The sequence below is a fragment of the Cyprinus carpio genome, unplaced genomic scaffold (assembly GCF_018340385.1).
Source record: "Cyprinus carpio isolate SPL01 unplaced genomic scaffold, ASM1834038v1 S000006593, whole genome shotgun sequence".
NCBI lineage: Eukaryota > Metazoa > Chordata > Actinopteri > Cypriniformes > Cyprinidae > Cyprinus > Cyprinus carpio.
The window spans coordinates 284,715-308,677 of record NW_024879242.1 but is presented as its reverse complement, the minus strand read 5'-3'; the positions used below and the strand labels follow the sequence as shown (position 1 = coordinate 308,677).

The 23,963-nt window shown below is 37.9% G+C and overlaps 1 protein-coding gene across 1 annotated transcript in view; it reads left to right on the top strand.

Moving 5' to 3' along the window:
- The window catches only part of LOC109055588 (zinc finger protein 239-like), a 309,104-nt gene that overhangs the window by 64,246 nt on the left and 220,895 nt on the right, over positions 1–23,963 (top strand). The gene's annotated exons all lie outside the window — the stretch shown is intronic.

Genomic DNA, 23,963 nt, shown 5'->3' with positions numbered 1-23,963 from the left:
TTACACTCTCACCCCGCACGTTCACAAAATGTGTAGATGCGGCTCTGGTCCCCCTGCGCATGCAGGGCATCCGCATTCTCAACTATATTGACGATTGGTTGATTTTAGCTCAGTCAGAGCAGGTTGCTGCTCGGCATCGAGATGTCGTTCTCGCACATATGGGGGAGCTGGGTTTGAGACTGAACGCCAAGAAGAGTGTACTTTCTCCAGTTCAGAGAACCACCTATCTAGGCGTAGTATGGGATTTGACCGCGATGCAGGCACGATTGTCCCCTGCTCATATCGAGTCGATCCTCATCTCAGTCGAGAGAGTCAAAGAAGGCCAGTCACTCACTGTCAAACAATTTCAGAGATTGTTGGGTCTAATGGCAGCTGCGTCCAACGTGATACCTTTTGGCCTGCTGTACATGAGACCCCTACAGTGGTGGCTCAAGACCAAGGGATTTTCCCCGAGGGGCAATCCACTTCGAACTATCAAGGTCACGCGGCGCTGCCTCCGTACCTTAGACATGTGGAAGAAACCTTGGTTCTTGAATCAGGACCCGGTGCTGGGAGCTCCTGGTCGCAGTGTAACACTAGCGACGGATGCTTCCCTCACTGGCTGGGGTGCGGTCATGAGTGGCCACCCTGCCCGCGGTCTGTGGAGCGGTCGCCATCTGACATGGCATATCAATTGTCTAGAAATGCTAGCAGTTTATCGTGCACTGAAGCACTTCCTCCCAGACCTAAGGGATCACCATGTGTTGGTGCGCACCGACAACACATCGGTGGTCTCTTACATCAACCACCAGGGAGGTCTGCGTTCGCGCCCCTTGTACAAGCTGGCACACCAGATCCTTGTGTGGTCCCAGGACAAACTCCTCTCACTCAGAGCAGTGTATATTACTGGGAAACTGAATGTGGGAGCAGACATACTGTTGAGGCAGGGGCCGAGGCCGGGTAATGGAAGCTTCACCCCGAGGTGGTGGAGCAGATATGGAGAGTTTTTGGCAGAGCTCAAGCAGACCTCTTTGCGACTCAAGAGACATCACAATGTTCCCTTTGGTTCTCTCTAGTTCATCCAGCTCCTCTGGGATTGGACGCTATGGTACAGACCTGGCCGAGGCTTCGTCTGTACGCATTTCCCCCTATTGCTCTGCTCCCGGGAGTTCTGGCGAGAGTATGCCTGGACGGGGTTCGTCTGTTATTAGTAGCCCCGTTCTGTCCGGGCCGAGTATGGTTCGCAGATTTGGTCTCGCTCCTCAAAGGCTCTCAGTGGGAGATACCGATCAGGGCAGACCTACTCTCACAGGTGCAGGGCACGATAATTCACCCTCGCCCGGAGTTGTGGAAGCTGTGGGTGTGGCCCCTGAGGGGGCACAATTCATAGCATCCGGTCTCTCAACCGAGGTTGTTGAGACCCTCCTCCAATCCAGAGCTCCCTCAACGAGGAAACTGTACGCCCTGAGGTGGAAACTCTTCACCTCATGGTGCAGAGACCGCCAGCTAGACCCAGCAAACTGCCCAGTTGGTACAGTTCTGGAGTTCCCACAGGCCAGGCTCTCTGCAGGGTTGACCCACTCCATGCTGAAGGTCTACGTGGCGGCCATTGCGGCCTACCATGCCCTTCTCGATGGTCAGTCTTTGGGAAGACACCCCTTAGTTACACGCTTCCTCCGCGGTGCGCTGAGGCTGAGACCTCCAGTACGGTCCCGTATTCCACCGTGGGACTTGGTTGTGGTGCTAGAGGCGTTGTGCAGACCTCCGTTTGAGCCTATTCAAGATATTTCAGACAGACATCTGACGCTTAAAACCGCCTTTCTGTTGGCCATTACCTCTCTGAGGAGAGTAGGAGATTTGCAGGCCCTCTCAGTGGCCCCTACCTATCTGGACTTTGCACCTGGCATGACCAAAGCATTCATATACCCTAGAGCGGGATATGTTCCTAAGGTCCCCTCTGTCACACCGCAACCTGTAGTGCTGCAGGCCTTCTGTCCTCCTCCCTTTCGGGAGCCCGACCAAGAGAAGCTAAATTGTATGTGTCCAGTTTGAGCACTGGACGCATACGTCCACAGAGCTGCCCTGTGGAGAAAAACAGACCAATTGCTTGTATGCTACGGTCCCCCCAAGAGGGGTTCTCCTGCTTCTAAGCAGACTATTAGTCGTTGGATAGTCGAGGCTATCAACGCCACCTATGAGTCCTCTGGTCTTCCCCCGCTGCTGGGAGTCAAGGCTGACTCCACACGGGGTATGGCGGCCTCCAAGGCCTTTTTGGCAGGTGTATCCATGCTGGACATCTGCAACGCTGCGGGGTGGTCCACGCCCTCTACATTCGCAAGATCTTATGGCTTAGATATGCCAGTCACTCCAGGCGCATCTGTCCTCTCGTCCTAAGCTGTGCTCTTCGGATACACACTAGGCAGGGGTTTGGTAGTCTGGCAGCGTTGGTACTCGTTCCCCAAAGCGTTCGACGCAGCTCGAGTTCCTGAAGAGGAATGTCTCTAGGTTACGCATGTAACCCTGGTTCCTCGAGGGAACGAGACGCTGCGTCTCGGAGCCATACCTCCGGCACCCCTGCCGGCGCTTGCTGGTACTCGAAGCTGATGCCAGCTGCGAGGCACGTGCTTTTATAGCTTCCTGGTCACTTACGTCACCCCGTCCGTGACGTCACGCTCTTCCATTGGACTGATTACACACGATATTCAGAGTGTCACCCCGTCCGTGACGTCACGCTCTGCGTTTGACGCAGCGTCTCGTTCCCTCGAGGAACCAGGGTTACATGCGTAACCTAGATATGTCTTACTTAAACGTTCTGATGGCAGAAAGGAAAATGACTGGTTTACAGATTCAACCAATGAAACTGAAGCAGAGGCGGGGTCAGGAAATTTGAACATGTGGAGGGAATGCTTCAGACAGATACGTTACTGACGCTTCGTTGGAGGCATTTATTTACCATGTATTTTCATGAAAAAAAATAACATCTCTAACATTTAATAAGATAATTAGTCAAGTCAAGTCAATTCACCTTTATTTATATAGCACTTTGAACAAAACAGATTGGGTCAAAGCAACTGAACAACATTAATTAGGAAAACAGTGTGTCAATAATGCAAAATGACAGTTAAAGGCAGTTCATCATTGAATTCAGTGATGTTATCATCCAGCTCGGTTCAGTTTAAATTGTATCTGTGCAATAATTTGCAATCAAGTCAACGATATTGCTGAAAATGAAGTGTCCCCAACTAAGCAAGCCAGAGGCAACAGCGGCAAGGAACCAAAACTCCATTGGTGACAGAATGTAGAAAAAACCTTGGGAGAAACCAGGCTCAGTTGGGGGGCCAGTTCTCCTTTGACCAGACGAAACCAGCAATTCAATTCCAGGTTGCAGCAAAGTCAGATTGTGCAGAAGAATCATCTGTTTCCTGTGGTCTTGTCCCAGTGGTTGTCTGAGACAAGGTCTTTACAGGGGATCTGTCTCTGGGGCTCTAGTTGTCCTGGTCTCCACTGTCTTTCAGGGCTGTAGAGGTCCTTTCTAGGTGCTGATCCACCATCTGGGCTGGATACGTACTGGATCTGGGCGACTGCAGTGACCCTCTGACTTGGATATAGACTGGATCTGGTGGCTATGGTGACCTCGGAATAAGAGAGAAACAGACTAATATTAGCGTAGATGCCATTCTTCTAATGATGTAGCAAATACATTGGGTGTTATGGAAAGTGTTCCCGGTTCTGGTTTACCTTATTAGCATTACCACTGCTCTCAGGGCAGGAGTACTCAATATTCATATAACTGTTATTTTTAGTGTACTATGCGCTGCTCTCAGGCCAGGAGTACTCAATATTCATATAACTGTTATTTTTAGTGTACTATGCGCTGCTCTCAGGCCAGGAGTACTCAATATTCATATTACTGTTGTTTTTAGTGTACTATGCACTGCTCTCAGGGCAGAAGCACTCAATATTCATATTACTGTTATTTTAATAAATTATGCACTGCTCTCAGGGCAGGAGTACTCAATATTCATATTACTGTTATTTTACTAAACTATGCACTGCTCTCAGGGCAGGAGTAATCAAAATTCATATTACTGTTATTTTACTAAACTATGCACTGCTCTCAGGGCAGGAGTACTCAATATTCATATTACTGTTATTTTTAGGGTACTATGTGCTGGCAGGAGTACTCAATGTTCATATAACTGTTATTTTTAGTATATTATGTGCTGCTCCTCAGGGCAGGAACACTCAATATTCATATTTCTGTTATTTTAATAAACTATGCGCTGCTCTCAGGGCAGGAGTAATCAAAATTCATATAACTGTTATTTTACTAAACTATGCGCTGCTCTCAGGGCAGGAATACTCAATATTCATATTACTGTTATTTTTCTAAAACTATGCACTGCTCTCAGGGCAGGAGTACTCAATATTCATATTACTGTTATTTTTAGGGTAGTATTTGCTGGCAGGAGTACTCAATATTCATATTACTGTTATTTTTAGTGTATTATGTGCTGCTCTTAGGGCAGGGAACACTCAATATTCATATTACTGTTATTTTAATAAACTATGCACTGCTCTCAGGGCAGGAGTAATCAAAATTCATATTACTGTTATTTTACTAAACTATGCACTGCTCTCAGGGCAGGAGTACTCAATATTCATATTACTGTCATTTTTAGGGTACTATGTGCTGGCAGGATTACTCAATATTCATATTACTGTTATTTTAATAAACTACGCACTGCTCTCAGGGCAGGAGTACTCAATAATCATATTACTGTTATTTTTAGGGTACTATGTGTTGGCAGGAGTACTCAATATTCATATTACTGTTATTTTTCGTGTATTATGTGCTGCTCTCAGGACAGGAGCACTCAATATTCATATTACTGTTATTTTAATATGTGCTGCTCTCAGGGCAGGAGTAATCAAAATTCATATTACTGTTATTTTACTAAACTGTGCATGCTCTCAGGGCAGGAGTACTCAATATTCATATTACTGTTATTTTACTAAACTATGCGCTGCTCTCAGGGCAGGAGTACTCAATATTCATATTACTGTTATTTTACTAAACTATGCGCTGCTCTCAGGGCAGGAGTACTCAATTTTCATATTACTGTTATTTTACTCAACTATGCGGTGCTCTCAGGGAAGGAGTACTCAATATTCATATTACTGTTATTTATTAGTGTATTATGTGCTGCTCTCAGGGCAGGAGTACTCATTCATATTACTGTTATTTATTAAACTATGCGCTGCTCTCAGGGCAGAAGTACTCAATATTCATATTGCTGTTATTTTTAGGGTACTATGTGCTGGCAGGAGTACTCAAATATTCATATTACTGTTATTTTAATAAACTACGCACTGCTCTCAGGGCAGGAGTACTCAATATTCATATTACTGTTATTTTAATAAACTATGCGCTGCTCTCAGGGCAGGAGTAATCAAAATTCATATTACTGTTATTTTTCTAAACTATGCACTGCTCTCAGGGCAGGAGTACTCAATATTCATATTACTGTTATTTTTAGGGTACTATTTGCTGGCAGAAGTACTCAATATTCATATTACTGTTATTTTTATGGTACTATGTGCTGGCATGAGTACTCAATATTCATATTACTGTTATTTTTAGTGTATTATGTGCTGCTCTCTGGGCAGGAACACTCAATATTTATATTACTGTTATTTTAATAAACTATGCACTGCTCTCAGGGCAGGAGTAATCAAAAATTCATATTACTGTTATTTTACTAAACTATGCACTGCTCTCAGGGCAGGAGTACTCAATATTCATATTACTGTATTTTTAGGGTACTATGTGCTGGCAGGAGTACTCAATATTCATATTACTGTTATTTTAATAAATAACGCACTGCTCTCAGGCCAGGAGTACTCAATATTCATATTACTGTTATTTTTAGGGTACTATGTGTTGGCAGGAGTACTCAATATTCATATTACTGTTATTTTTCGTGTATTATGTGCTGCTCTCAGGGCAGGAGAACTCAATATTCATATTACTGTTATTTTAATAAACTATGTGCTGCTCTCAGGGCAGGAGTAATCAATATTCATATTACTATTATTTTACTGATCTATGCACTGCTCTCAGGGCAGGAGTACTCTATATTCATATTACTGTTATTTTTAGTGTACTATGCACTGCTCTCAGGGCAGGAGTACTCTATATTCATATTACTGTAATTTTTAGTGTACTATGTGCTGCTCTCAGGGCAGGAGTACTCAATATACATATTACTGTTATTTTTAGTGTATTACGTGCTGCTCTCAGGGCAGGAGTACTCAATATTCATATTACTATTATTTTTATTGAACTTTGTGCTGCTTTCAGGGCAGGAGTACTTGATATTCATATCACTGTTTTTTTTAGTGCATTATGTGCTATTCTCTACGGCCTAACCATTGTTCATTCTTTTAAATAACAAATTATATCAGTCATGAACAACATTCGTTAAATATGGTTGTCAGCGCCAGTGTAGTCTAATATACAGTGTAGTCTACACTGCATAGATAATATATATTTTTTCATTTGTTCTATATAGTATTGACATAGTTTTTCCTGTTGATATTAACGAGTTATAGGCTAGTAAATTTATGCATATTTTTAAGAGTATTCAGGTTTTTTTTTTAAATTGTTACATTTATAAATCAATAGACAATTTCTGCATTATTGATTGATCTTTTATTTTATTCTCCAGTTACCTGGAGGAGCTGGGCAGAAACTGGACAATTCAAAGGAGCTAACACTGAAGAGGCATCTGATGCTGCTGAGTAAAAAATGGTGCAAAAATGGAGATGTATGAAAAATGTTGTGTGTTCGGTTCCACCTGATAAAAGCACATAATAGCCAAATTCGGAAGGTAAATAGTTCTCATGGGGACATAAGCGATTATCAACATTTACAGGGGTAAGTCTGATTTTACTGCCATCTGAATCCAGAATGTCACTGTTTTTCTCCCACCATCCCCATGAAAATCCCTGGCCAAATTAACAAGGTCATGTGGTAATTTAATTGCTGTCCAAATCCACATCTCTGAGAATAAATCGTTTCAAAATTAACCGTTTAAATCCATTTTCACCAGTTTAACACCAGATACTGACTATTGTACTTTGCATGCATATTACTAAAAAACAATATTATATATATATATATATATATATATATATATATATATATATATATATATATATATATATATATATAGAGAGAGAGAGAGATGTTTACAAGAATACTATTTCAGAACTGCTCCATCACAGTGATTGGATGCTTGTTAAAAACAAAAAAGACCAGAAAAGCATGTAAACATTTGAAATGGGTAATTATTATGGCAGTAACAGGTATACAATACCATTTTAAAATATGTATAGGCCTACAATTACGTACTTGAAAATGCGAACCAAGCAGCTTTGTTTACCTCATGTAAATAAGAGGTTGCATTTACTTATTAATGCTAATCTCCACATTTTTAATGACACCCATCATTTTGAGAGATAAAAATTAAGAACCATTTCAACTATATTGGGTCTATTTTCCTATTTTTAAACCAGAGATTTAAATAAATAATAAATAGTATAGTATTACAGTACATTTAAATCTTTTATTCCAAGAGTATGGCATTTTATTTAGAGCAGACAACTATGCAACTGGCCATGTCAGCAGTGCATTCCTAGGTTCATAATGATCTCACATCTTTCTTCTCCACTGTGAATAAATCATCAAATACATGAGTTATCGCTGAGGTGCCATGTAAATAATTTTTTACATATGTCCATATTTACATTTACATTTACATTTAGTCATTTAGCAGACGCTTTTATCCAAAGCGACTTACAAATGAGGACAATGGAAGCAATCAAAAACAACAAAAGAGCAATGATATATAAGTGCTATAACAAGTCTCAGTTAGCCTAAACACAGTATACGTAGCAAGGGCTTTTAAATAATATAATAAATAAAAAGAAAACAGATAGAATAGAAAAAGAATAGAGCAAGCTAGTGTTAGAGGTCTTTTTTTTATAATTGTATAATAAATGAAAAGAAAATAGATAGACTACAAAAAAGATTAAAAAGGTAGTTAGATTTTTTTTTTTTTTTTTTTAATAGAATTAGAATAGTGAGTGAAAAAGTTAGAGGGTCAAATAAAGATGGAAGAGATGTGTTTTAAGCCGATTCTTAAAGATGGGTAAGGACTCAGCTGCTCGGATTGAGTTGGGCAGGTCATTCCACCAGGAGGGAACATTTAATTTAAAAGTCCGTAAAAGTGACTTTGTGCTTCTTTGGGATGACACAATCAAGCGATGTTCACTTGCAGAACGCAAGCTTCTAGAGGGCACATAAGTCTGAAGTAATGAATTTAGGTAAAGGGGTGCAGAGCCAGTGGTGGTTTTGTATGCAAACATCAATGCCTTGAATAACAATTGCCATCTGAATTGTGAGAGAAGTCCTGAGTTGACTTGGTGACACATAAATGTGATTTTAAACGTTCCCGGTGTCAATCTATGTGCAACCACTTAATGTTCTCATAGGCTAAGCCTGTGTTTTTTTTTTTTTTTTAATGTGCTGTAAATGTTGTTTCATTCAATGTCTGTTGTACAGATTGTTTGTGTAAGAACAAAATTAAATGTTGATTGAAAATAATCAGTTTACGGGTCCAATATTACAATAAAATAATCAAGTATAAGTATGACTACTTTCTCTTTTTAAACAATAAAAAACAAATCCAGTGAATTAAATGCATGTACAACACACAGGAAGATTTCACAGGAAAAGGTAGATGCATCATTAAACTGCTGTAGTTTGAACGTGCTCCCTTTAAACCAGGCCATACTGTAGGTCGCCTTGCCAGATATCTTCTCAAAGGCAGTTTCTCAAAGTCTCCAGAAGTGTTTGCCATGTCTTCCTGCATTTGAAATGCACAAAGAGTCTGGTTTCAATTTACACTAATAATTATAAAAAAAATAAGTTAAAAAATAAATAAAAACAGTAAAAAACATTATTTTACCTGAAGGCTTTAGTTTTGGACATTGAATCATGAACATCCTCATTTTCATATTTTTCCTGGACCACTTACTTTTGTGGAGCAAACTTGCAAACCAGGAACATTACATCAATGAACAGATCACTGCACAGCATCTGAAATGTAGCAATGTAAACAAACATAATTACTAGTAAAATCATAAAAATCACATTTCAACTCCCTCAAAAATTTAACATTTCTTAATGACACATAATACATCCTTAAACCCTGCCATTTCTATAGCCTACTGTACTCTGTTTGGCCTCAGCTACAACTACAATGATTGAGGGCAGATGAGAGTAGAGTAGACGTTTGAGGGACAGCCGGTGACGTCCATAGGATGTCATTATGCAAACAAACCTAATAAGGTAAACTGGTAACATGAAGTGAGATTGGAGTTTCTGACACTCATTTCAGCACAGTAGTTCAGAATCAATTCTTACTTTTAGGAGACAAAACGTTATTTGTCGTGCAATTTGATCTGAAAACTTTTGCAGACCTTTTTACATTTACAAACAGCTATATTGCAATTCATGTGATTCCCTTTCTCTAAGAAGGACCAGTGATAGCTTCTGCTTTCTCCAAGAATGCTATTCTGCAAAGAGAAGAAAAACTACATGAAACAGTGACAGCTGTAATAAAAAACAAATGTATGGGCCCTGAGAGCAGCACATAGTTTATTAAAATAACAGTAATATGAATATTGAGTACTCCTGCCCTGAGAGCAGCACATAGTTTAGTAAAATAACAGTAATATGAATATTGAGTACTCCTGCCCTGAGAGCAGCACATAGTTTATTAAAATAACAGTAACATGAATATTGAGTACTCCTGCCCTGAGAGCAGCACATAGTTTATAAAAATAACAGTAACATGAATATTGAGTACTCCTGCCCTGAGAGCAGCACATAATAATACACTAAAAAAATAACAGTAATATGAATATTGAGTACTCCTTCCCTGAGAGCAGCACATATTTGAGTAAAATAACAGTAATATGAAGATTGAGTACTCCTGCCCTGAGAGCAGTGCATAGATCAGTAAAATAACAGTAATATGAATATTGAGTACTCCTGCCCTGAGAGCAGCACATAATACACTAAAAAATAACAGTAATATGAATATTGAGTACTCCTTCCCTGAGAGCAGCACATATTTGAGTAAAATAACAGTAATATGAAGACTGAGTACTCCTGCCCTGAGAGCAGCTCATAGTTTAGTAAAATAACAGTAATATGAATATTGAGTACTTCTGCCCTGAGAGCAGCGCATAGTTTGATAAATAACAGTAATATGAATGAGTACTCCTGCCCTGAGAGTAGCACATAATACACTAAAAAATAACAGTAATATGAATATTGAGTACTCCTTCCCTGAGAGCAGCGCATAGTTGAGTAAAATAACAGTAATATGAAGATTGAGTACTCCTTCCCTGAGAGCAGCGCATAGTTGAGTAAAATAACAGTAATATGAATATTGAGTACTTCTGCCCTGAGAGCAGCGCATAGTTTTATAAAATAACAGTAATATGAATATTGAGTACTCCTGCCCTGAGAGCAGCGCATAGTTTAGTAAAATAACAGTAATATGAATATTGAGTGCTCCTGCCCTGAGAGCAGCACATAATACACGAAAAATAACAGTAATATGAATATTGAGTACTCCTGGCAACACATACTACCCTAAAAATAACAGTAATATGAATATTGAGTAATCCTGCCCTGAGAGCAGTGTGTAGTTTATTAAAATAACAGTAATATAAATATTGAGTACTCCTGCCAGCACATAGTACCCTAAAAATAACAGTAATATGAATATTGAGTACTCCTGCCCTGAGAGCAGAGCATAGTTTAGTAAAATAACAGTAATATGAATATTGAGTACTCCTGCCCTGAGAGCATGCAGTTTAGTAAAATAACAGTAATATGAATATTGAGCACTCCTGCCCTGAGAGCAGCACATAGTTTAGTAAAATAACAGTAATATGAATATTGAGTACTCCTGCCCTGAGAGCAGCACATAGTTTATTAAAATAACAGTATTACAGTAATATGAATATTGAGTACTCCTTCCCTGAGAGCAGCGCATAGTTGAGTAAAATAACAGTAATATGAAGATTGAGTACTCCTGCCCTGAGAGCAGCGCATAGTTTAGTAAAATAACAGTAATATGAATATTGAGTGCTCCTGCCCTGAGAGCAGCACATAATACACGAAAAATAACAGTAATATGAATATTGAGTACTCCTGCCAACACATAGTACCCGAAAAAGAACAGTTATATGAATATTGAGTACTCCTGCCCTGAGAGCAGTGCGTAGTTTATTAAAATAACAGTAATATGAATATTGAGTACTCCTGCCAGCACATAGTACCCTAAAAATAACAGTAATATAAATATTGAGTACTCCTGCCCTGAGAGCAGTGCATAGTTTAGTAAAATAACAGTAATATGAATTTTGATTACTCCTGCCCTGAGAGCAGTGCATAGTTTATTAAAATAACAGTAATATGAATATTGAGTGTTCCTGCCCTGAGAGCAGCACATAATACACTAAAAATAACAGTAATATGAATATTGAGTACTCCTGCCAGCAAATAGTACCCTAAAAATAACAGTAATATGAATATTGAGTACTCCTGCCCTGAGAGCAGTGCATAGTTAGAAAAATAACAGTAATATGAATATTGAGTATTCCTGCCCTGAGAGCAGCGGCATAGTTTAGTAAAATAACAGTTATATGAATTTTGATTGCTCCTGCCCTGAGAGCAGCGCATAGTTTATTAAAATAACAGTAATATGAATATTGAGTGTTCCTGCCCTGAGAGCAGCACATAATACACTAAAAATAACAGTAATATGAATATTGAGTACTCATGCCAGCACATAGTACCCTAAAAATAACAGTAATATGAATATTGAGTACTCCTGCCAGCAAATAGTACCCTAAAAATAGCAGTAATATGAATATTGAGTACTCCTGCCCTGAGAGCAGTGCATAGTTTAGAAAAATAACAGTAATATGAATATTGAGTATTCCTGCCCTGAGAGCAGCGCATAGTTTAGTAAAATAACAGTTATATGAATTTTGATTACTCCTGCCCTGAGAGCAGCGCATAGTTTTATTAAAATAACAGTAATATGAATATTGAGTGTTCCTGCCCTGAGAGCAGCACATAATATACTAAAAATAACAGTTATATGAATATTGAGTACTCCTGCCCTGAGAGCAGTGCATAGTTTAGTAAAATAACGGTAATATGAATTTTGATTACTCCTGCCCTGAGAGCAGCGCATAGTTTATTAAAATAACAGTAATATGAATATTGAGTGTTCCTGCCCTGAGAGCAGCACATAATATACTAAAAATAACAGTTATATGAATATTGAGTGTTCCTGCCCTGAGAGCAGCGCATAGTATACTTAAATAACAGTTATATGAATATTGAGTACTACTGCCAGCACATAGTACCCTAAAAATAACAGTAATATGAATATTGAGTACTCCTGCCCTGAGAGCAGCGCATAGTTTTATTAAAATAACGGTAATATGAATTTTGATTACTCCTGCCCTGAGAGCAGTGCATAGTTTAGTAAAATAACAGTAATATGAATATTGAGTACTCCTGGCCTGAGAGCAGCGCATAATTTATTAAAATAACAGTAATATGAATATTGAGTGCTTCTGCCCTGAGAGCAGCGCATAGTACACTAAAAACAACAGTAATATGAATATTGAATACTCCTGGCCTAAGAGCAGCGCATAGTACACTAAAAACAACAGTAATATGAATATTGAATACTCCTGGCCTAAGAGCAGCGCATAGTACACTAAAAATAACAGTTATATGAATATTGAGTACTCCTGCCCTGAGAGCAGTGGTAATGCTAATGCTAACGCTAACTGACTGATGAAATGTCAAGGATATATGAACAAGTTCTTTTTTTCGCTCATATTGGTTTCACAGACGTCCCTGTAGCATTGGAAAAGCGTGTTTTACTCCTGTTACCACATAAACAGCTTTGGTGCAATCAACAGATGTAGCAGTCAAATAAAAATGCATGCTATTTTATATTTAGACCATGATTATTTGTTCTGTGCATCTTTGTTCTCTAATTATCTTATTAAATGTTAGAGATGTTCATTTTTTTTTTCATGAAAATACATGGTAAATTAACTTACCTTGCAATAAATGCATCCCACGAAGCGTCAGTAACGTATCTGTCTGAAGTATTCCATCTACACTTTCAAATTTCCTGACTCCGCCTCTGCTTCAATTTCATTGGTTGAATCTGTAAACCAATCATTTTCCTTTCTGCCCTCAGAACATGTTTGAGTAAGTAAAACTCCCATCTGCTATTTGAACAAGCTTTTGTTACATTATAGTCCTCCATGTCAGCTGCATTCTCAAAACTCTGACAATTTGATAATACCTAGAATATCAAAATCAACAGTGGGCAGTAGATCCTTTTTCTATTTAGCACCTAAACTCTGGAATAACCTACCTAACATTGTTTGGGAGGCAGACACACTCTTGCAGTTTAAATCTAGATTAAAGACCCATCTCTTTAACCTGGCTTACACACACTAATACGCTTCTATTATCCAAGTCCGTTTAAGGATTTTTAGGCTGCATTAATTAGGTAAACCGGAACCGGGAACACTTCCCATAACCAGTGTTGGGAAGGTTACTCTGGAAATGTAATAGTTTACAGATTACAAGTTACCCTATTTAAAATGTAATAGTAGTGTAACTTTTTCAATTACTTTATTAAAGTAATGTAACTGATTACTTTTTGATTACTTTTCTAAATTTCTAATGAATGTTTATTTGCAACTGTTAATCATTTTCAAACATTTACACCATGCAAGTTTAACCTTACAGTAGTGCTCAACACTGTCAGACTTTCAAAATCCTTCATTATTCGAATTAAGATGATCAAATTTAAACACATCCACCACAAAATCAGACTTTAGTACTGCCTTTTACTTTGAGATTGATCTTAAATTCAATGCAGATTTAAAATCATAAGAAATTGTTTACTGATACTGTTTTTGAAACTAAATATTTGCATAACTACAGGAAACACTGCATCTAACAATGGTTTGGGGGGAGGGGCTAATTAAAATATTATAATAAATAAAAGCATATACATCAGCTTAAATATGGTTATCTAATAAGCATGTGTCCTATTCTGTGTACTAAACTCATGAAACATTGCTGTCTTTTTGACACATTGGTGTCTCTTTGTATATGATATGATGATAGTTTTCTCTAAATAAGTAAAATGCTCATGATGTGTGACAGAGCAGTTCTAGAGATTATGTTTATGTGTTCATGTACTCATATATTGAGGTGGCAGAGGCTGAAAACACTGCAAGCTTCAGTTGGCCCATGTGTAGTAAATGAGACCGCATGTCTGCGCCATTAATTTCTACGAGGGGCGGACTGGGGAAAAAAAAATAGGCTGGGGAATCTCACACTCGTACACCCACAACACATTCTGAAACATCTACAACCCTATTTTTTGTATGGACCTCACATAAAAAAGGTTTAAATCCTTAGGTTGGGGACATGCAAAATAATTAAAAGTTGTCTCCTGAACTGCACCTTCATTTCCATTTTTGTTTTTCATTCTCTTTATTTTGCCCTGATATCTCTCATGACTTTAATACTCAAGATTTTTATTTGACTTTTACCAAGTTTTGTAACCAAGTACAGAAACCATGTTTTGTTTTTACCATGAATTAACATTTGTATTTATTTTTACTACAAATTCCATGGTTAAACTATGGTTAGTGTCACAAAAACCATGGTTTATTTGTGGTTACCATGCCATACCATACATTAATTTTCCTAAGGGTTCTGTTGTTGTCTGCACTAGCTCCCCCTAAACCTATTATAAAATATGATTATTTGTCTGCTAAATTACTACTGTAACATTACAGTAGATAATAATGAGGTCCTTTATACAGCATTTTGAGTGATGATGAGCAATGGGCTGCTGCTGCTGCTTGACTAAGTAAACAAAGACAAAACTACAATAGCATCTTTAAAGATGAAACTGACCTGCACTTGAAACTTTGAACAGAAGTTTTTCTTCTCTGCTCCACCTGTGCTCTTCCACAGTCCACTCCATTCCCTCTCTCGCATTGATTACTCTGATCCAAACCGTTTGGTGGAAACGCAGAGAGTATGCGAGCTGAAGCACTGACAGTCACGACTAACCGATTCATGATTTATTAGAGATTTAATTATCAAATGGTGATTTCGGAAATAATTGCTTTAGTACATTTTCCAGGCAATTATACAATAACAATATTTAAATAGTGGGCCAAATCTGCTGCCAGGCCACAGGGAATTGTCCAGGTTTTCCCCGATGTCCAGTCCGCGCCTGATTTCCACAGACGTGCAGTACATGCAGGATTCATATATTGTCTTTTTGTGGCTTAATATTCACAGACACTAGTCCATATCGCGTTTTGATTCAAGTGTACTTACCTACTTTGGATTTATTCGTCCAAAATGTGGCATATTCTGTCCATGTTAGGCTATAGGAAGTCCGTTTTTATGACTGGATTCTATGAACCAGACTGTGTTTTCAGCATCGCAGAAATTATAGGGCCGTATGTCTCAAAGTAGTCACTGCTATTTGGGAAAGAAATCAATTAAATCTGTATGTGGATGTGTGTAAATATTCAAATGTAATCCCCTTTTTAATGTTAAAATTTTCATAAGTAACTAATTTAATTATAATTTTTTTCTTAGTAACTGTAACTGATTACAGTTACATTTATTTTGTAATTAAATTACATAACACCGTTACATGTAACTAGTTACTCCCCAACACTGCCCATAACATCCAATGTACTTGCTACATCGTTAGAAGAATGGCATCTACGCAAATATTAGTCTGTTTCTTTCTTATTCTGAGGTCACCGTAGCCACCAGATCCAGTCTGTATCCAGATCAGATGGTCACTGCAGTCACCCAGATCCAGTACGTATCCAGTCCAGATGGTGGATCAGCACCTAGAAAGGACCTCTACAGCCCTGAAAGACAGTGGAGACCAGGACAACTAGATGAGCCCCAGATACAGATCTCCTGTAAAGACCCTGTCACAGATGACCACCGGGACAAGACCACAGGAATCTGTTGAGTCCTCTGCACAATGTGACATTGCTGCAGCCTGGAATTGAACTGCTGTTTTTTTCTGGCTAGAGGAGAACTGGCCCCCCGACTGAGCCTGGTTTCTCCCAAGGTTTTTTCTCCATTTCTGTCACTGATGGAGTTTTGGTTCCTTGCCGCTGTCGCCTCTGGCTTGCTTAGTTGGGGAAACTTCATTTACAGCGATATCGTTGACTTGATTGCAAATTATTGCAAAGATACTATTTAAACTGAACTGAGCTGGATGATGACCACTGAATTCAATGATGAACTGCCTTTTCATTTTGCATTATTGAAACACTGTTTTCCTAATTAAAATTCAGTTGCTTTGACACAATCTGTTTTGTTTAAAGCGCTGTATAAATAAAGGTGACTTGACATGTCGTGATGCAATATGGACAGAAGCCAAACAATCTGAGCTGCTGAAACAGAAGAAAATTTTGATTCTGGAAGATCTCACTCAGCAAGACCTGAGTGAGATCCATTTCCCTGAATGGATTTCAGGGAAAAATTATAGAAACGCTTTCTTCAGGTATAGGAAGATGGATTATCTTAGTTGTTCTCTTGAATAACAATTTTCTTTATAATGGCAACATATATGGGTTCAACAGTTCTTCAAATAATAAAACTCTTCTTGATAGTATAATCCTTAATGTAAATAATTTGAAACTTAAATATTCCTCTGCGTTTATATTAATTGGTGACGATTTCAATGAAGCACCAGATTTTGTTGCTGATAGATTTCTGTCTAGATCTGTGTCTAACAGCGTTAACCCCTTAATAGGAAAGTTATGTAGATGTCTGAACCTGATCGATGCACATAGATACAGTATTTAAACCCCGATAGCCCCATGTACACTTGGTTTAAATCTGATCTTTATCAAAAATCTCGTATAGACCTGCGGCTAATATAAGACTCTTTAATTTCATATTTGACATCAGCAGAAATTTCACCCTCACCTCTAACAGATCATGCAGCAATTGATATTACTTTTTTCTGATGATGAATATAAGCAAAGAAGAAAAGTTAGCCCTGGTTACTGGAAGTTAAATTGTTATTTTTTAGTATCTGACTCATATTGTCAGCAGATTAGGGAAATTGCGGAAAGTGTGAAGTCTCAGGCTAATATCTCGGTCACTTCTAAATGGAGCTATTTAAATACTAATGTAGAAAATTATCTGTAAAATTTGGGAAAAATAGAACATCTGTTAAAAATAAAGAAGTTACAGATTTAATAAGAAAGATGAGCGAAATTTTTAAGAATCCCAACCTGGGAGAAAATGACAAGCAATCTCTTTATACTTTACAAAGCAGTCTGGCTGATTTATTTTAAGAGAAAGCAAGGGTCGCATTTATTAGATCGAGAGCAAAATGGCTCGAGTTTGGGTAAAAAAAACTCTACTTACTTTTTCAACCTAGAGAAAAGACGTGAAAGTAATAAGAGAATCTCTTCTCTATATATTAATAATACACTATCTAATGACCCCTCCATGATATCTTCTCATGTTTCTAATTTGTATCAAAATCTATACATCTCTTCTTTTGATCTTGATGCTTCATCTTTATTTTTTCATAAGGTTCATTCTGTGATTCCTAAAATTGATGATCACAATAGAGAACTTTATAAGGAACCCTTAACTATGGATGATCTTTATAACATAGTAAAAAGAATGCCACACAATAAATCTCCATGGCTGGATGGCTTACCGTTTTAATTTTTTCAAGTTTTGGGACTCTATTAAGTATCTTCTTTACAAAACCTTTATTGAGTGTAATCAATGAAACAAGGTCTCATTTGTCTTATACCTAAGCTTAATAAGGATACCAATATTTTGGATAATTGGCACCCGATCACCCTTTTGAACTCTGATAATAAATGATTGGCTTCTGTATATGCTGAAAAGCTCAAATCTTGCTTAGCAAACATAATTTCCAACACTCAATCTGGTTTTCTAAAAGGTAGACACATCTCTAACAATATCAGATTAATTATAGATATTTTAGATTATTCAGAATTCATAAATAAAGAGGCGTTTATAAAGCATTCGCTACTGTTGAGAATTCCTTTATTTTTGAAACCCTTTATCAGTTTGGTTTTGGTAGATACTTTATTAATGCAATTAGTACTGTATATAACAGTATTAACAATTGTGTTTCCTTAGCTTCCGGCACTTCTCCCCGGTTTTCTGTGGGTCGAGGTAGGGATGCCCCATCTCTCCTTTTCTTTTTCGATTAGCCGCCGAGCAATTAAGTTTGCATATAAAGCACTCCAATATTGAAGGTATAAATATTGATGGGAATACACTGATAATTAGTCAGTTAGCTGACGATACTTGTCTTTTTCTTAATAATGATTCACAAGTTTCTGTTGCCTTCAATGAATTTATTCTTTTCTCCAAAGCTTCAGGATTAGTAGTAAATCCCCCAAAAAGTGAAATTTTATATCTACATGATTCCAATAAAAATTCTGTTGATAGTATTATAGTTAAGCATCATGTAAAATATATAGGGGTTGATATCTGCAGATCTGATTCAGATCATCTCCATCAGAATTTTCAGCCAAGGTTAGATAACATTAAAAAGATTTTATGTTGCTGGCTGCAGAGAGACTTGACAATTTATGGGAGAGTCCTGCTGACTAAGGCTGAGGCCATTTCACGCCTAGTTTATCCTGCTTTTTCCCTTTATGTTGATCAAAAAACTATTAAAATGGTTAACTTTCTGCTATTCCACTTTATTTGGAAAAATAAGACAGAATGTGTTCAAAGGAAATCTATGATAAGAAATTATAAGGAGGGTGGTCTTAATGCTTTAGATTTTAATATCATTAACCAGACTTTCAAAATTAACTGGATCAAGAATTGTTTATCTAATAATGAGTTACCCGGGTTTTGGATCCCTAATCTATTCTTCAAACATCGTGGTGGCCATTGATTTGTTCAACTATCCAATACTACCCTTGTAATTTATTTTTGAACAGATTTTCTGAGAATATATCCTCAAGGTGTTCATTTTGTAATTCTGATGAAGAATCTATTCTACAACTGTTTTATCATTGCCCATTCTCCAGGTCTTTTTTGTCAGAAGTTACCATGTTAATTTTTTCTTGCTGTAACAAAATGATAGAAATAACAGAATCTGGAACATATTGTTTTATTGCTTTGTCTGCTGGGTAAATTTCACCTTCATAAAGCCAGAGCCATTCATTGCAAACCTAAATTTAGAATGTTTTCATCTGATATAAATTACCTTTTTACTTCTTTTAAGAATATTTCTAATCCTTTTGAACTCAAAGGCTTCTAAAACTTTTAACATTCTTGAGTCTATTGTAAGCTATCTTTAAAAGATTTTATTTTCTTTCCTTTTTTTTCTTCATCACAGATATATCTTGTTAATTTGTGTAGCTTGTCTAACTTCATGTGATGATGTCCGTTTCCCCCCTGTTACTTCAAATCTATTGTTATTCTTTCAATTACAAAAAAAAAAAAAAAAAATTAAAAAGCGTCAGGCCGGAAGTGGGCGGAGCAAAAGTTATCTTACTAAGCATAGCACCACGTAGTGTTTTGGATCATTTCAAAGTTTATAAGTTGATGTCAAGTCAGCATTTTTTTTTTAAATAACAATTTAATCAGATAATACATAGATGAGGTAGCTGATCAAAAACAAGGTGAGATTTATAAGGCTTTCATAAAACAAAGCTACTAATACAAATAATGTGTTGTCATATTCTTATTCCAGGAGTAACTGAATGATATTCTATTATTTTAGAATGTTCCACAACAGCTGGCTGGCTCGGTTGACTGTTGGATCTTCATGTTGATGGTGAGGAAAGGGAAGATAAATTATTTATTATTAAATTATTAAAATGATTATATTAATTATATATGTTTGCATGTGTAATGATCAAATCTGATCAAAGACTAAAGACTGGGACTTTGATATGATGCAGGGCAAAAACTCCATAAATACAGTTATGCCAAAATTCAAGATATTGGGGCAAAAATGCTTTTGCATGAGTTTTTTTTTTTTTTTTTTTTTTTTTTTTGTCTCATATTTATATAAGCGATATAACACGAGCAGCGAGAGCAATCACACGAGTGCTGTTTGTCCCAAATGTGATTTTACACAACTGTTCAGTAAATAAGAAGTTAATATTGTGTTATATTTTACAATATAACACAATTATATATACAATAATATTATTGGGTATTATATATTATATACTATATCATTGTGTAATTGTGTTATATACAAAATAACACAGTATTGTCTGTTTTGCTCTGTTTTGCAAACAAAACTATTACCTATAAAGCCACAGAAGAATTGTGCATCTCAGAGCAACACAGTGGTGTTTAGTTTTTTGAATGAATCCGCGTTTTGAAAAAAGTTATTTGAACCAATGATTCAAAAGCCCATTCATAGTGTGTGCCCTATACTGAATTCCTGAATGAATCAGCCATTTGAACAAATCAAATGAATGAATGACTCATAAGGACATTTACTGCCACCTGCTGGCAGTTTTAGTTTCTTATTTAGAGTATAATTTCATTTAAAAAAAAAGGGGGGAAAAACACTTTAAAGGGATTGTTCACCCCAAAAAAATTAATTATGTCATTATTTACTCAAACCTGAATGACTTACTTTCTTTTGTGGAACATAAAAGAAAGTATTTTGAAGACTTTTTTGAAGACTTGCCCTCGCCGAAGCCAAGTACCTGGGCTATCAAGTGCGCCGCGGCCTCATCCGACCCCAGGAGAAGAAGGTGGCAGCTATCCTCTCCGTGCTGCGGCCCGCCACCAAGACACAGGTACGGGCCTTTTTGGGGTTGGCGGGATATTACCGCTGCTTTATCCCTAACTTCTCCTCCTTAGCCTCTCCCCTGACAGACCTGATCAGGAAGGGGCAACCAGAGAAGGTCCCGTGGAACCCGGAGATGGAGAACGCGTTCCAGCGGGTAAAAGCAGCCCTCACGTCGGCGGCCGTGCTGAGAGCCCCTGACTTCAACCGCCCCCTTCCTGTTGCAAACGGACGCATCCGATACCGGGTGGGGGGCCGTCCTCTCCCAGGTCCTCGACGGCGAGGAACACCCGGTAATTTATATCAGCCGAAAGCTGACCCCAGCGGAGCGACGGTACGCAACCATCGAGAAGGAGGCGTTGGCCGTCAAGTGGGCGGTCCTGGAGCTCCGCTATTACCTCCTCGGCCACCAGTTCACCCTGATCACTGACCACGCCCCTCTACAGTGGATGGCCCGAGCGAAGGACACAAATGCCAGGGTGACTTGGTGGTTCCTCGCACTCCAGGACTTCCACTTCACCGTACAACACCGGGCGGGGACGGCCAACGCAAACGCCGATGGACTCTCAAGGATACGGTCAGCTTTCGCAGGCCTGTCAGGCTCAACTCCCCGCCCTCCCCCAATCTCCCCACTTCTCCACAGGGACAGGACGATGTTTAGGGAGGGGGAGTGTGACACCTGTCCCATGCTCTCATCAGCGTCGCCCTGGAAACAGAGCAGGCACACCTGCACCTGCTCATTACGGGCTGAGCGGTCACACCTGCGCCCCATCAAGCTCTGGCTTTATAAGCCACACCGGCGAACACCGAGGTGAGAGATGTCTCCAAAGACTTGGTTAACTTATCGCTGTTATTTCCCCAGACAGCAGTGTGTGACCGCCAGTCCTCACTACGCACGGACTTCACGGACCCACACAGCACTGCGCACGGAGAAAGAGATATAGAGAGAGAGAAGGCCGAGCACCTTGGCTATTTACCCCACTTACTGGTTAATAAAATCCACCCTTCGGGGAACTCACCTCTATCCTCGTGTCGTGTACTTCTTCACCCCGTCACACCCCACATACTGGTTAATAAAATCCACCCTTCGGGATATATATATATATATATATATATATATATATATATATATATATATATATATATATATATATATATATAAACTTTGTTTTCATTAGAATGGATAAACAAAAGTGCTTTCCTTGACCTCTGTATTAAAATTGTTTTGTTTTTTTTCAGTATTCTCTGTACATGGTCCTTGAGATGCCCTTTGATTTCACAGCTGTAAGTTGTTGTTTAAAAAGATAATTGGGACTTAATTCAATTTGATGATATATTAATATTTAATTTTCCTTATTTGCCAGTTTACTTTTCCTCTAATACTAAAACAGTGGTGCCTCATTCTCTTGGAAAATTTTGCTCTTGAAAGGTATCTTTTTCTCGCTTACGTTTTTCTCTGTCCAGCAGACTACAAATTACCATCATTTTTTTCACAGGAAACATGTCCTCACTGTGTGCAAGTGCAGGAAGAGCAGGAGACTGAAATTTGCAGCAGGGTATGTTTTTTATATCTCAAATAGGGGCACTTAAGAAAAAAAAAATACAATCAAAACTTGATAATGCTTGCTACACCCTGACTAAAGCTCATGACCTTTTAGTATTATGTGTTATTGAATGCACAGTATTATTGAAGGTATTTTCAACACTTCATTCCATTTGTTTGTATACCTTATTCAGGAGCCAAGGATAACAAAAGACCTCCACACTGCATTTGGATGGATGCATAAAAACTTCAGAGGTTTGGTGAAAAAGCTGAGGTTCCTCCAACTGAAAGAGGAAGACCAGAAAAAAGCTCTTCTTCAGCTTTCACAGGCCCAAATGGCTGACGACCAGCAACTGGCCAAAGAACCTTTTGTTTTCCAATTCCAATATAAGGATAATATAGACAGTTTTATCGATGAGTGCATGGACAAAAGGGGCCTCAAAATAAATTGCATGTTTCTCGAGTTTTGATTTATTTTAGTTTTATTTTATAATCTTTTTTTCTTTTGCTACTTATGTATGATAATGTGTATAATGGAAAAATAATTGTAAAAAAAAAAAAAATTAAATCAAATGTTCAAATCCTCAAGCTTCCTTTTGTCTATCTACCTCATCTATCTATCATCTGATTAAATCGTTATAATAAAATGCTGACTTGACATCAACGTAGATTAACACTTTGAAGTGATACAAAACACTACGTGGCGCTATGCTTAGTAAGATAACTTTTGCTCCGCCGACTTCCGGCTTGACGCTGCTGGCCTGGCGCTGGTGTCCTGAGACTGCTGTGAATTAAGGGTTCTTTTTGTTTATTTATTTATTTTTATTATTTATTAATGCCAAGGTACCAAAGATACAAATACAGATAATATCACCGTTATGTGCAAAGAGGTGATATTACAGGCAAAGCACCATTTATAGACATATGCAAAAGTAAATAAATAATACAAAACAAAAGCTTTAACGAAATAAATTAAAAATATTAAATAAATTAATTGTTTTAAAAGCTTTAAGATTCTTGGAAGATTAAATAGTTTGGATATACTGTTGAACCTCTTTTTCGAAAACAATATATAAAGGATTTTGACGAGTGAATTTACTGCGGTGAATATGAAATTTTGCAAGAAGTAATAATAGGTTAATAATAAAATATTCATTAATTTTATTTTTTTGTACATTAAAGAAGCCAAACAGTACATCCTTAAAAAGCAGAGAGAAACCCTGGAGCACACTGCGATTGATAACATTAGAGAATTCAATCCAAAATAGCTGTGTGTGAGGACAATCCCAAAAGATATGCATATCGGTTTCATTAGGGTCACCACAAAAAGAACAGCTTGTATCTATGTCTGATTTAAACCTTTCCAAAAATACTTTAGCTGGGTAAAACCTGTGTAACAATTTGAATGAGATTTCTCTAACCTT